Genomic DNA, 11,752 nt, shown 5'->3' on the forward strand with positions numbered 1-11,752 from the left:
TAAACATGAACGTTCAACATATGTACATTTGTATGAAATTTGGACTCTTTGTCACTCTTGTCTGGTATTTTTTGAAATAATGTTATTGTTGGTGACAATTCACAGACAAAATACCTATAATTTTTGGAAGTGATATACATAAATTATAAACTACTGCATTGAAATATATCATCAAAACTGACTTTGACAAATGTATACCTGTACAACAGCAATACAAAACCTAAACAGACATTCAGCAAAAGTATAGTACCAGTTATCTTCAGTCACTGTATGTCTGATGAATGGATGGATGGCTACCTCCGCATTACTGTATAGTGAATGCTTCATCACATGCGTGTTAGTTTTCACTGGTCTGTTGGTTCACAGGAATGCCAGAATCATTGGTCCAAGCTAAAAAATGTTGGTTCTTGACCACAAACCACAAGATATGCTTACTCCTTCAAGTCTTTGCACCTCTTACCCTGACAAAGTTAACTTCTACGTCAACTGCCGAATAGCCTAGAATCCTATTCCGTCCGCTTGCCTCCGTACCTCCGATCCACTCGGAAGTGGATCGGAGGTACAGAGGCAAGCGGACGGAATAGGATTCTAGGCTAACTGCCGAACAGAAAAATGTTTTCACAACACTTCTGATGGATTTGTAGAGTATCATACATGAATGCAGCCAAAATATAATCTATTAGTCTAACTCAGAAAAGTGCCGGAACTCCACTGTGAAGATTACCATTAAAAAGACCATGATGGTTTCATAACACTGAGAGGGGGAATGTGGGTGGACTGTTTTGCAAACTAATAGTCTTTACTTTAAAGACTTTTCCTCAGTAGTCACTATTCCCATTGGGACAAATGCAAATGCATGCTTCTTCCTTTAGCTTACTTAATAAGATCAAACTGCTGTCTCTCTAAGCCATTCATCCCTGGCTGATCTCATCATGCAGATTTTCCCAATTATCCTATTGCGTTCTGCAGTTTTCAAGAGCTTATACAAATCTGTACTGTTTTTCTAAAACTTTGTGACAGAAGAAATCCTTCCTGTTGTTTTCCGATGTCTAGTTTTCTAATGCATGCTATTATAAGTACATGTACGGTACATTGCCTCTCTGAGTACACCATTCAACAGGTGGTTAACCTGCATAGAGGACCATGTTATACAAATGATACCAGTAGTTATTACACAGATGGTTTTCATGAGAGCTACCACAGATGGTCGTTTGATGAACTCAAATGAAAGGGATCTTATGGCTAATCATGGACACTATCATGAACAAAGACAACTGATGTAGGAATGTGGTCGACTGAGATTCCCTTGCTAATTTCAATCTCATTTCTTCACAAGAATATTCCATACATTAAGTTCGCTTTCAAAGAAATACCTTCCCTGGACCATACCAATTGTCTAGATGGAGCAATGTGGAGTGGAATTTCTCCATTCACATGACTTAAAATGGAAATAAATACAGAAAAGAAATTCCGGTTTTTGATCTGGTCTTCGATAATTTACATCCCTTAAGGGACTACAGACCTGTTGATGCAGGGAGGAAGTGATCAGTACACAAAGCATTCTGCAGTGAAAAACTGAGAAAGAAATTTGCAGCCATGGCTCCTTTGTGAAAAAAAATGTTCACATGAATAGAAACTACAAAAGAGATTTCGACTTTAATAATTTGGCAAAAAGCCATTCTCTCTCACAAAAACATGTAAATCTTTAAAAGCAAAAACTTCACATGAAGCCATATTTTGACTACTTCCTCCATAGATTTAATTGTCTGTCCCTAACAATGAGGATTTAACCTACATTGGTGCAATCAAGCATGTGGTTTCAAACCTTGCACATTGGCTGTAAGTTTCTATTGTAACAAACAAATTTCACACTTCAATCCAACATCATTTATGGACTTGCCCATGTTTGATTGTTTTCCATTACTAAGATTACAGTACTGTGTGATGTACATTTTGTGCGCTCCTGTGACATATTTTTATTGAGATTGTGCACATACAGCGCCTGTCAACCTAATTTTGCTTGGAGATTCTTTCTATCTTAATACCAAAGATGAGATGAAGTCTTGGTCTCTGCATAGACCCTCGAGAAAAACGTTTTCTCAAGAAAAACGTTTTTCTCGAGGGTCTATGGTCTCTGTAACTTAGGCAAGACTGGATGGGCCCACGCATCACTGCAGGACAATGCGAACACCATCCTAAGAGGTATGTTTGTATTTATTCATCATGAAACTAAGGCACCCTCAGCTATAGACTGATTAACACCAGGAGGTAAATGGGCCAAGTATTCTTCAGTTGTGTCCCTATCTTACATTAGAAGTGGAAATATAATTGTCAGGTCAGGAATTGATATTATCTCTATATATACCGGATGCATGAAGAACCAATAAACAACGGCATGTCCTCACCAGTTTTGTGTTACCGACATCCTATCTTGTAAAAATCTGTGCACAACAAATATACTTCACAAAGTGTCACAATTGTTTACACTGACACGCAATGCCCCTGACACAAGCTATGAATTATAACAGCTCAAAGGGGAGAATGATAGTGTGCAAGTACCAGTTGGTGATGAATTGTCCTCAGTACAGATCACTATGGCAGCCATCTCTCCCTATGGCAGGAATGTTTTGTGGCAGAACACTGGATTGAATGCAAATTGTAGCAGTGGGCCATGCACAATACACAGTGTACAACTAACACAGGGCATGCACTGAGCTTCAGACTGGTAGTTCCAACTGACCTACTTCAAGATATCGCAATTAAACAATCATCTGACGATTTTTGCAATCTCTTTTTTCGCTTGTTATGTGCGTGGGAAACTTGTTCATGCCAGACATGTTCAGTTGCTAGCAATCAGCCCAATTTGAATGCAACAAAACAATGTCAGCCTGGGGCAACACACAAAAATAACACCAGGAGGCAAAAACATCTGTCATTTGTATTCTGATTACAACACTAAGATGGTGGAGTGGTTATGGGACACTATTTTGTGAAGTCTCCTTTGTTACATGATGTGGGCTAGTTGTCTGTGCAAATATACCGGCTCAGCTTCTGTACCAGTACCCGTAGATGAAAACCAACTAACAAAATATACCACAGAGCGGTTCAAATTTCTGTGAAAATTCAAACAATATGCTGCTGTTTATGTATGTGCAAATTATTAATATTGAATGGAATAATATTCAACTATTTGCATGAGTTGTAACGGGTCGTTCCAGTGGCTGAACATGTACTCCAGTATATGAATAGAGTATCTGCTAACTCAGTAATGGTGGGTGTGCTGCTGTTCATGCGATGGGAAACTGCTTCAGGCACTTGCCATTTGCCTGAACGCAATACATTGTTAGCGCTGTAAGATGGGGTAATAAAGTAGCTTTTCTCACCACACCTATTTGATCCATATCACAGAAGGGACAAGGCTGCTGTCTTTGCAATTTTTTTGATGATGTTAGATTAATAATTGCTTTTCCTCCAGTAGCCATGTACTCACTGAGAAGTGTGAAATATCACGTGTATATTACCAGGCATATGGCAGCTTGCTGACACAGCCGTGGTCAAAAAATCTTCATATCATATCATACTCTGAGTCTCAGCCACTCTTGGACATAAAAAGAAAGTGATAACATATATTTGCATCTCCATATACCAGGAGTATATCCTAATAATTGAATTACTGTTCAACCAAACTCATTAGGGCATAAAGTACTGTAGGGTTTATAACCACATTATCAGCTGTTACGCTGATATTCATCGTGGGTTCTAAAAGTTTATCTATTTATCGCATTCTTGATTTAAAACCTAACATAAAAGGGCAACTTTTTCCTATGTAATCTCACTGGGGTTAATAGGACTCTCATGACCTGAAATGACATTTTATATAATTAATTTCATTTCAGGTCACATTCACAAAAACATCTGGATGGTTGAATTTCATAGAATACAATGGCCAGTGGTGGAACAATTAAAGCTTTGATACTGGCAGCTAGGTCACATATTCTGGGTTACACTATATGCCCGGTTATTCCCCTAGAGGCGGAGTCTACTTACAATTGTTTCAGATCTGTAGTCACAGTTACATGTACTTCCTCCAATTTTCCAACTGTTCCCTCACTCTGAATCTGTATACTATCTTTGGATGGCAAATTGTTAAATTTTATGGCACGCTGTGTTTGATATGGTACATTTTTTCGTTCACAGAAAAGCTGCACCTGGTTGGTTGAAAACTATCTAAATCTGACCTGCCTATTCCTACCCACCAATCAGAAGGCGCTTAATTTCTACTTGATTCAGAGAACTGTAGAGTACACCAACCAACCTGGCAACAAGATACACTGTATATAAAGCTGAAGACTAGGCTGGGAATGGTATTGGGAAAGCAGACAATTGTGGTTCATAGGCAAACACTGTCAGCAAACAACCATGAGTGCCTATTATAGGTCTCTGGGTTACTGCATTGAGAATACTCAAACAGCAAAGATATGGGTATCAGGAATCCAGACAATGAGAATTTTGGCCCCTAGTCATTTGAAAATAATTTGTAATAATAAGACTTTGTTATGTATTAATAATTAAAACTTTAACATTTTTGGCAGCTTTTAGAATATTTTTAGCCAAAAACAGACACATATGATTCATATTATATAACTAGTACCTGTTGACTGTCGGTGCTTACTGTACTTGCAAATTGTGTGTAGATTTATTAATTCTCTGAAAGTTTGATACCTGGATCATAGAGACAAAAATCACACATATTCTGTTGTTTTTCCATACCTTATTGTCTGCTTATAACACTAGCAACACAGAACAGCAAGACAAATCTTTGGTTTTAACACAAGGATGATCTATTTTGGTTGTTATGTACACATTACACTAATCCAATACAATGTCAGGAAAAGTTCACAGTATTGTACTTTGAGGTATTTGCCTTATTTCTACATGCACCACACCATTAAAGATTATTATTGATTATATCAAACTTTGAATCAATGATATTTCAAAGTCCAAAGAGTTGAAACAAACAGCAAGCAATGTTTTTCAATCGATTAGCACTCTTCATGTTTTATGTGTTGACAATCTGCAAACCACAGTCAAAATAGTAGGTCAAAGGTCAGTGAGGTTCAGCAAATCTTTATCACAAGTGTGTTTCTGTAGGACTTCACTGACAGTGTCCTTGTACGGTCAGTCACACACTACTGACAAATCAATAATCAAAACGCAGCAAACTTTTCTGTGAATACAGAGCTTTGTAATTCCTACACTGAAAATAACACACAACTACCATCTTACCCGCATACTCTGAATTGAAAATGTATATTAGTCAAATTGCATGTCTTTGGTAGTATTGAAATATATTAAAATCAGCCCTGCCCTGACGATTGTAATGCACTATTATTCACACCCTCAAAGCCATTGGAATCTTTACTGAATGCTGCATGGACATAACAATGCTACTGAATGAAATCAAAGCAAGGGCCTTGATAGAGACTTATCATGGTTTTATCAAGCCTATAAGAGCATTAGACAAAAAACAATCAGTCCTAAATTAATTGTAGAATTCTATACAAATGGCCAGCAGCTGTCACCACATAGAATTGAATTCCTGTGCATTGCACCTTGCATCATAATTATCTCATAATTTTAAAGAGCTGAGGACATTGTTGCACTACACCCACTCACTAATGTGTTTTGTTTGGGTATTGTTGTCTCAACTTTACCAATTCTGACATCTAGTTTGACACTTGTAAAGTTGACAGAAAGAAATTAAAATAGTTTGATGAGCAGTATAGTTTTGATTGAAAAGCCGGTACAAGGCTGATGCCAGTACAAACAACAGCACAGTGTTACTGGTACTATTGTATTGTTTACATGTTCAGCTTTTGTTTTAGCTTTGTTAAAGGTAATTAAAAGGTGTCAGACTCCACTCTGAAGTCAGTTCTAGTGTGCATGTATTCAAATCTGTTCATTCAGCAGATGCGCCTCAGTTATTGTTGACAAAGTGCGACAAGTGGTTCCTAAAAACTAACATCAAAGACGTTTGCTTTGCCTCCATGCATTTATAAGTGCATGTGTGAGCCAATTCTCACAAACTTCGCAGCCATCATGAGTCTGTAGCCTTCAAATTTAAGACTACAAAAACATGTGTTATTCACAGGCAATTTAATACTACCTCTTCTAATGTTACACAATCTGCATATTGAATCTGATCTCTGATTGTTGCAGTGTGTTGGCACACACACAGTATGCAAGCTACACTGTGACCAGTCTATACATCCTTGTGGTGCAACTCCCCGCTGCGCATTGTAAAGCATGAAACCAGAAACTACAGTCATTTTATGTTCTAATGGCTAAAAGAAAAGAAAGAGTAGTTTATAAACTGTGATTTTTACATTCCTGCTGACAGTAACTTCAGTCATATTTTCACTGGTACTAACTTCACTGCAGTATAATTTATACCTCAAATTGCTTGAAAATTGGTATGGTAAATGAAAGTTAAAGCCGACTGCATTAAAAAGGGATAAAGTATTTTAACAGATAAGCTACAGAGCATATTGGCCTTTCACTTATCTTTGGTGACTTTGATAGTGACTTTGCCGCAATCAAGGCAGAATGAATTCAGTAGTTGACATACCTGATTGATCATTCACTTCTTCACTGTTGTTGTGGTTTCACCACACACACGTTGCTGAATGCGGTTACAGTAAATGGCCAAACATTGGCCTGTCAGAGAGCACCTATGACCTTCACACTTCCACAGGCTTCAAGTTTTGGAGTGACAGTTAAGTCCAGCAGTTGTTTCTGGAATGGGAATGGGACCATCAAGGACACAGGTTACAATCTCCTTACACAGTCAGCTATTGGTACACTCCTTGCCTACCCTACATTCCTTGCAAATTCTAATGTCTGTGTGGGTGGGTGTATAGGGTTGGCACTGACGGAGTTGAACGTTTGGCTGGCGGGAAGGTCCACATCAGAGGTAGGTGTATATATTTAGCATAAGATGAACACACTGGACCAGTGGCATGCGAAGTACACTCCTGCCAATTGACAATGCCTGGAATTTCTTTTGTGATGCAAATCTGTTAACAGAATAGTCCTGGCCGTTCTCACTCTATGTCAATTCCGGAGTGAAATCAACAAGGGACCTGGGCCAGTGTTTTCATTCACTGACGACTTGCGGCCAGCCCATTCAATGTGATCAATCAAATCTCCTCATCTGGAACCTGCCAATTATTAATCGATAAATCTCCTGATTGCACAATGGACGACACTTGAAAAGACTGAATAAGACTCCAACAAATTCAGTGTACTTAGCTGACATTACATTTCTTTTTGTGATCTAAATTTCTGCAGGTAATATAGCTTTGTGTTTAAAAGTGTTGTATGTTTCTTTGAAAGAAGTGTATGGCGGCAAAAAAATTCAGACTGTTCTGAAACAAATGTCATTGTAGCATTGTAGCAAGAACAAAAGCAGCGTAACAGTCTCTGATACCATGGACGTTACGTCTATGTTGATACCTAGCAGTCACAGAAAACATTTGCATTCACACCTTGCATGGACATGAAACACTTTATAATACAAACAGAAGTGGCTACATTCTCTGCTTAATAATTATATTCATAGATTTATGCCAATTTTGGAGCAATGTGGAATTATTGAGATTTGTCACTCAAGAAATGTCTCAGCTCTACACAGCCTGCCATGGAGGTAGCACACCATACCTCCATGGACTTGCACACTTGAAATTGAGGTCTTTAAAGTGGATAAATATAAAAATGCATCTTTTCAGTATTTTTTAATCTCTTGCAATTTGTTATCTATAATTTCACAGGTTATTTTATCAGTAGTTGATTTTCAATAGTTTCCTTGTATCTGCATGCAAAGATCACCCATATTATCATTTACAGTAATGTTATACAAGATACGGTGAAATGAATGCTGCAATTAGGAAACACTGATAAGAGTTACACTAACAAATGTATATAAAAATTTATATCAAACAGAACTCATGGAAACTATATCGACTGTTTCACTGTACTACTGGACATTTACAGTTGCTTCATAAATAAACCATTCACATTGAATGTGTGAATAGGCCATTCACCTGTCAAGTTGTAAGTCTCCGAGCTGACAAAAAACTCAAAATCAATAATCTGTAAAACGTGAATGAACTTAACTAATCCAATTTGTATACATACTTGTCATGGGGCAATTAGGAGGAGTGATAAGAAAAAATTGATGGTTACTGACTAATTATCATTACAAGCAATAACTGTAAATGTAACATGGTGATAAATCTCTTACCCTTTGTAAAATCGCTACCATTGTTCTTCATGTACTTTGATAATATCTGCTGACCACAACTATGGCCAATGTGAGTTGACGTTTGGCTCACAAACTGGAAGTGGGGAGCTTACATCTCCAAGTCGCCGTGTGAACAGTTACCATGCCAATGATAACATAATCACAATCTTGGTTGCTTCTGACACTTTTTGTTCAACCAGCTAAAAAAGAAAGACACACAGTCATGGAAGGTATAACACCAGTGCACCATTCACAGACGTCAATTATTATGTAATCACTCGGGATTGCACGTGTTGAGTCTGACGTTTGATTTTATTTCACAAACAATGCTGCTGGAAGGCTCAGATAAGGCGGCAGCCAGCAGTCTATTTGACTTACAGATTAAACCAATTGCAAGAACTTGAAAATAACAAACAACTTGCCGATAATAAAAGTTACTGAGATAACGGTGCACATTAATCCTATTCAGCAGGAACCAATGATCAACTGTTCAAGGTAAATCATAATCTTAACCTCCAAAAATGAACCATCATGGTAGCAAATATTATGTGTTCTGAAATTTGAGCCTGGACATTGATATTGTGTCTGGTACATTGTTTGCCTTGCTGTCATGGCAACAAGCACCAGTCTTTGCACTTACACTTCTTAGGATATATTGATTGAAAGCAAAGAGTGCAATGGATCCCTTTATACGTCAAACAAGCAGAGTATGCTTGGATTACCAAGCCCCACAAAACCTGCAATGTCAAAGCCTGAATAAAACACAGCAAACCATAGTATGATACATTATTGTTATTTACTTTAAAGCCCCATTAGCTGTATATGTCTTTTTTCATAAGATGGTTTGAAATCAAATGCAAGTTTTGCAATAATGCTTGCCAGTGTGACCACAGAATGATTTGCAACCATTCGCAATGAATGCACGACTTGGATTTTAACAACTACACAGTGAAGGTTGTTACATTGCTCACATGGAGTGCAGGAAGCATAACTAATAGACTTCAACAGTGGGGAACAAGCTGCTTTCATGGTATAGCTACCTGAATGCAGTACTTTCCACACACAGATCTTTGCGGCTCAACACTACATATATACCTACTGGATCTTATGAAACTGCTTTTCCGTATCTTGGTTGTTGATATTTTTGAAGAAATTAATGCCTCCGTGGGTTGTAAAGTGCCTCCTTAACATACTTCAAATTCTTTTATATAAAGATCACTAAGATCAAAACCATAAGGGACTGGTCAGTTTCTTCAGCCTGGGGGGGGGGGGCGCGGTGGATTCATGGGCGGGGGGGGAGGTCACCCTGTTTTTGACTTTGGTGATGGGGGGGTCACCATGTTTTTGAAATGCCCAATGGGGGGGTCAGTGTGTTTTTGAATTTTGACACAGGCTCATCATTGCCTAAAATGCTAGTGTCAGCCACAAAATTCATCATTCAGTTGTATTTTTCGGCGCGCCCTTCGGGCGCGTAACTTAATAATCAGTCATATTTTTCAGCACGCCCAACTTTAACATATCAAGCATACATACATCAGAGATATCTGTATGTTCAATATTTTTCAGCGTGCTCTTCAAGCTCATTACTTTAATATATCATACATCTTTCAGCATGCCCTTCAGGTGCATGACTTTAATATACAAGGCATATATATCAGAGATATCAGGATGTTTCATATTTTTTGGCGCGCCCTTCGGGCGCCATACTTTCAGAGATATCTTGATGTTTGCTAAGTGAAAGTGTACCATTATGAAATCTGCATTTCATATGAAAAGGATGACAAATTCCTGATACTTTTCTGTTCTCTCTTTAAGAATTCAGTATGAGAAAGCAACATGCACAAATATTTCACAATATATATTTGATACAGTGACTTATTTTAGAGATAGAAAATGACAAGATATCTTTCCTTCTCATTGATGCAATTATTTTCCTTTGTTTCATAGGTTTTCTGTAGAAAGATGCTTTTTTATGAACAAAATAACAGTTAAAAAAGGCAGTTTTTGTCATTATTAGCTGTGCTTTTATGGTTTCAATGTTACACAAGAAAAGGTCCTCTCAGACACTGTACACATCAGATTTGGCTAAAAAAGCTCTCTATGGCTCCTCAGTAGATTTAATTGGATGGTTGGCAAGTCTTAACACCCATCAAAGTTTTTGATTCACTGCTTTTTCCTCTTTGATATTAATGATTGACATCCATTTCTGTACAACAGTTCAGGACATCTGGTTAAGCAGAGAAAGTGTGAAATACATTCACAGCTCATTCAAAATACAGCTCATTCAAAATGTACTGTATTTAAACTTTAAGATTGACACTTTGAAATTCCTATCTTACAACTGACATGTCAACAATTTCACTAAAACATAGAATGACTATTTAAAATATAAATATATGTAAAATGTAAAATACAATATATATATATATATATATATATATATAATATATATATATTATATATATATATATATATATATATATATATATATATATATATGTCCATCTTTTGTTTTACCTTTGTCGCGCCCGGGGGGGGGGGTCACCCTGTTTTAGAAATTTGGAATAGGGGGGTCACCCTGTTTTCAAAATTTGGAATAGGGGGGGTCAGCCACTTTTGACGTCCGCAAAAAATAATCCACCGGCCCCCCCCCCCCCAGGCTGAAGAAACTGACCAGTCCCTAAAATAGTATGATAAGCAGAAACTCATTATACTGGCATGAACAGCTAGTCTGACAAGTGAAGGGTACAAATTTATGCCTGTATTAACTGACAGAGGTGAAGAGTGTTGGCAAACCTGCCCTATACTATCTAGAAAACCTTATCATGTGTAAATTTATATTCGTTAAAATGGAATCTCAATAAGCAATGTTTTGCCTGCAAAGTGAGGTTATATCTACAACGTACTACAGAGGGCGCTATTGTTGTCCTGGTTTAGGGATGTCATTCTCTGTCTGTGATGTAGATATGAATCCCTGACAACAGAATCATGGATTATGATTTATGTTCCGTCAATATTTGTGAAATTATGTGAAAATTCGATAGATAATTGAATGGGGTAGAGATCACACTTGACATTTGCAGTCTTTGGGCGTCCAATATAGTAGTGTTTTATAAAACACTAATGTAAGTACTGTTTTATACACATACATATATGTAATATATTGGAGGTCCTGAAGACTGCGCATGTCAAGTGTGATCCGTACCCGTTCAATGATTTTTCAAATACTAGTGTAGAAAGGGAGTGCTTTCCAGATGAAATTTGAAGAACCATTTTATTGATAATAATTAATATTCAGTGCTCAAAATTAACTCTTTTATTTGGAAGTCTAAGTGGACAACCAGTCTGAAAATTAGCAGTATGAGAATACATCAGGTAGTCTGCTTTAAGCTCTATTAGCTTCAATTAAATTACACGATTACTATTTCTAAAAAATCTGACAACAAATGA

At 37.3% G+C, this 11,752-nt stretch overlaps 1 protein-coding gene across 2 annotated transcripts in view; it reads right to left on the reverse strand.

Moving 5' to 3' along the window:
- Positions 1-8,547, reverse strand: part of LOC139122013 (transmembrane protein 221-like) — a 34,011-nt gene extending 25,464 nt beyond the window's left edge. The window contains exons 1-2 of one of the 2 annotated variants that reach the window (XM_070687357.1): positions 8,303-8,547; positions 6,629-6,795 (exon numbers count right to left, since the gene is read on the reverse strand). The gene's annotated coding sequence lies outside the window, so the exon portion shown is untranslated. Of the gene's footprint in view, positions 1-4,047; positions 4,141-6,628; positions 6,796-8,302 lie in introns of those variants that run through there. The other variant, XM_070687359.1, reaches the window with a different exon arrangement.
- Between the last annotated feature and the right edge of the window lie 3,205 nt (positions 8,548-11,752).

This window comes from Ptychodera flava, chromosome 21, assembly GCF_041260155.1.
Source record: "Ptychodera flava strain L36383 chromosome 21, AS_Pfla_20210202, whole genome shotgun sequence".
In the NCBI taxonomy this organism is placed as follows: Eukaryota; Metazoa; Hemichordata; class Enteropneusta; family Ptychoderidae; genus Ptychodera; species Ptychodera flava.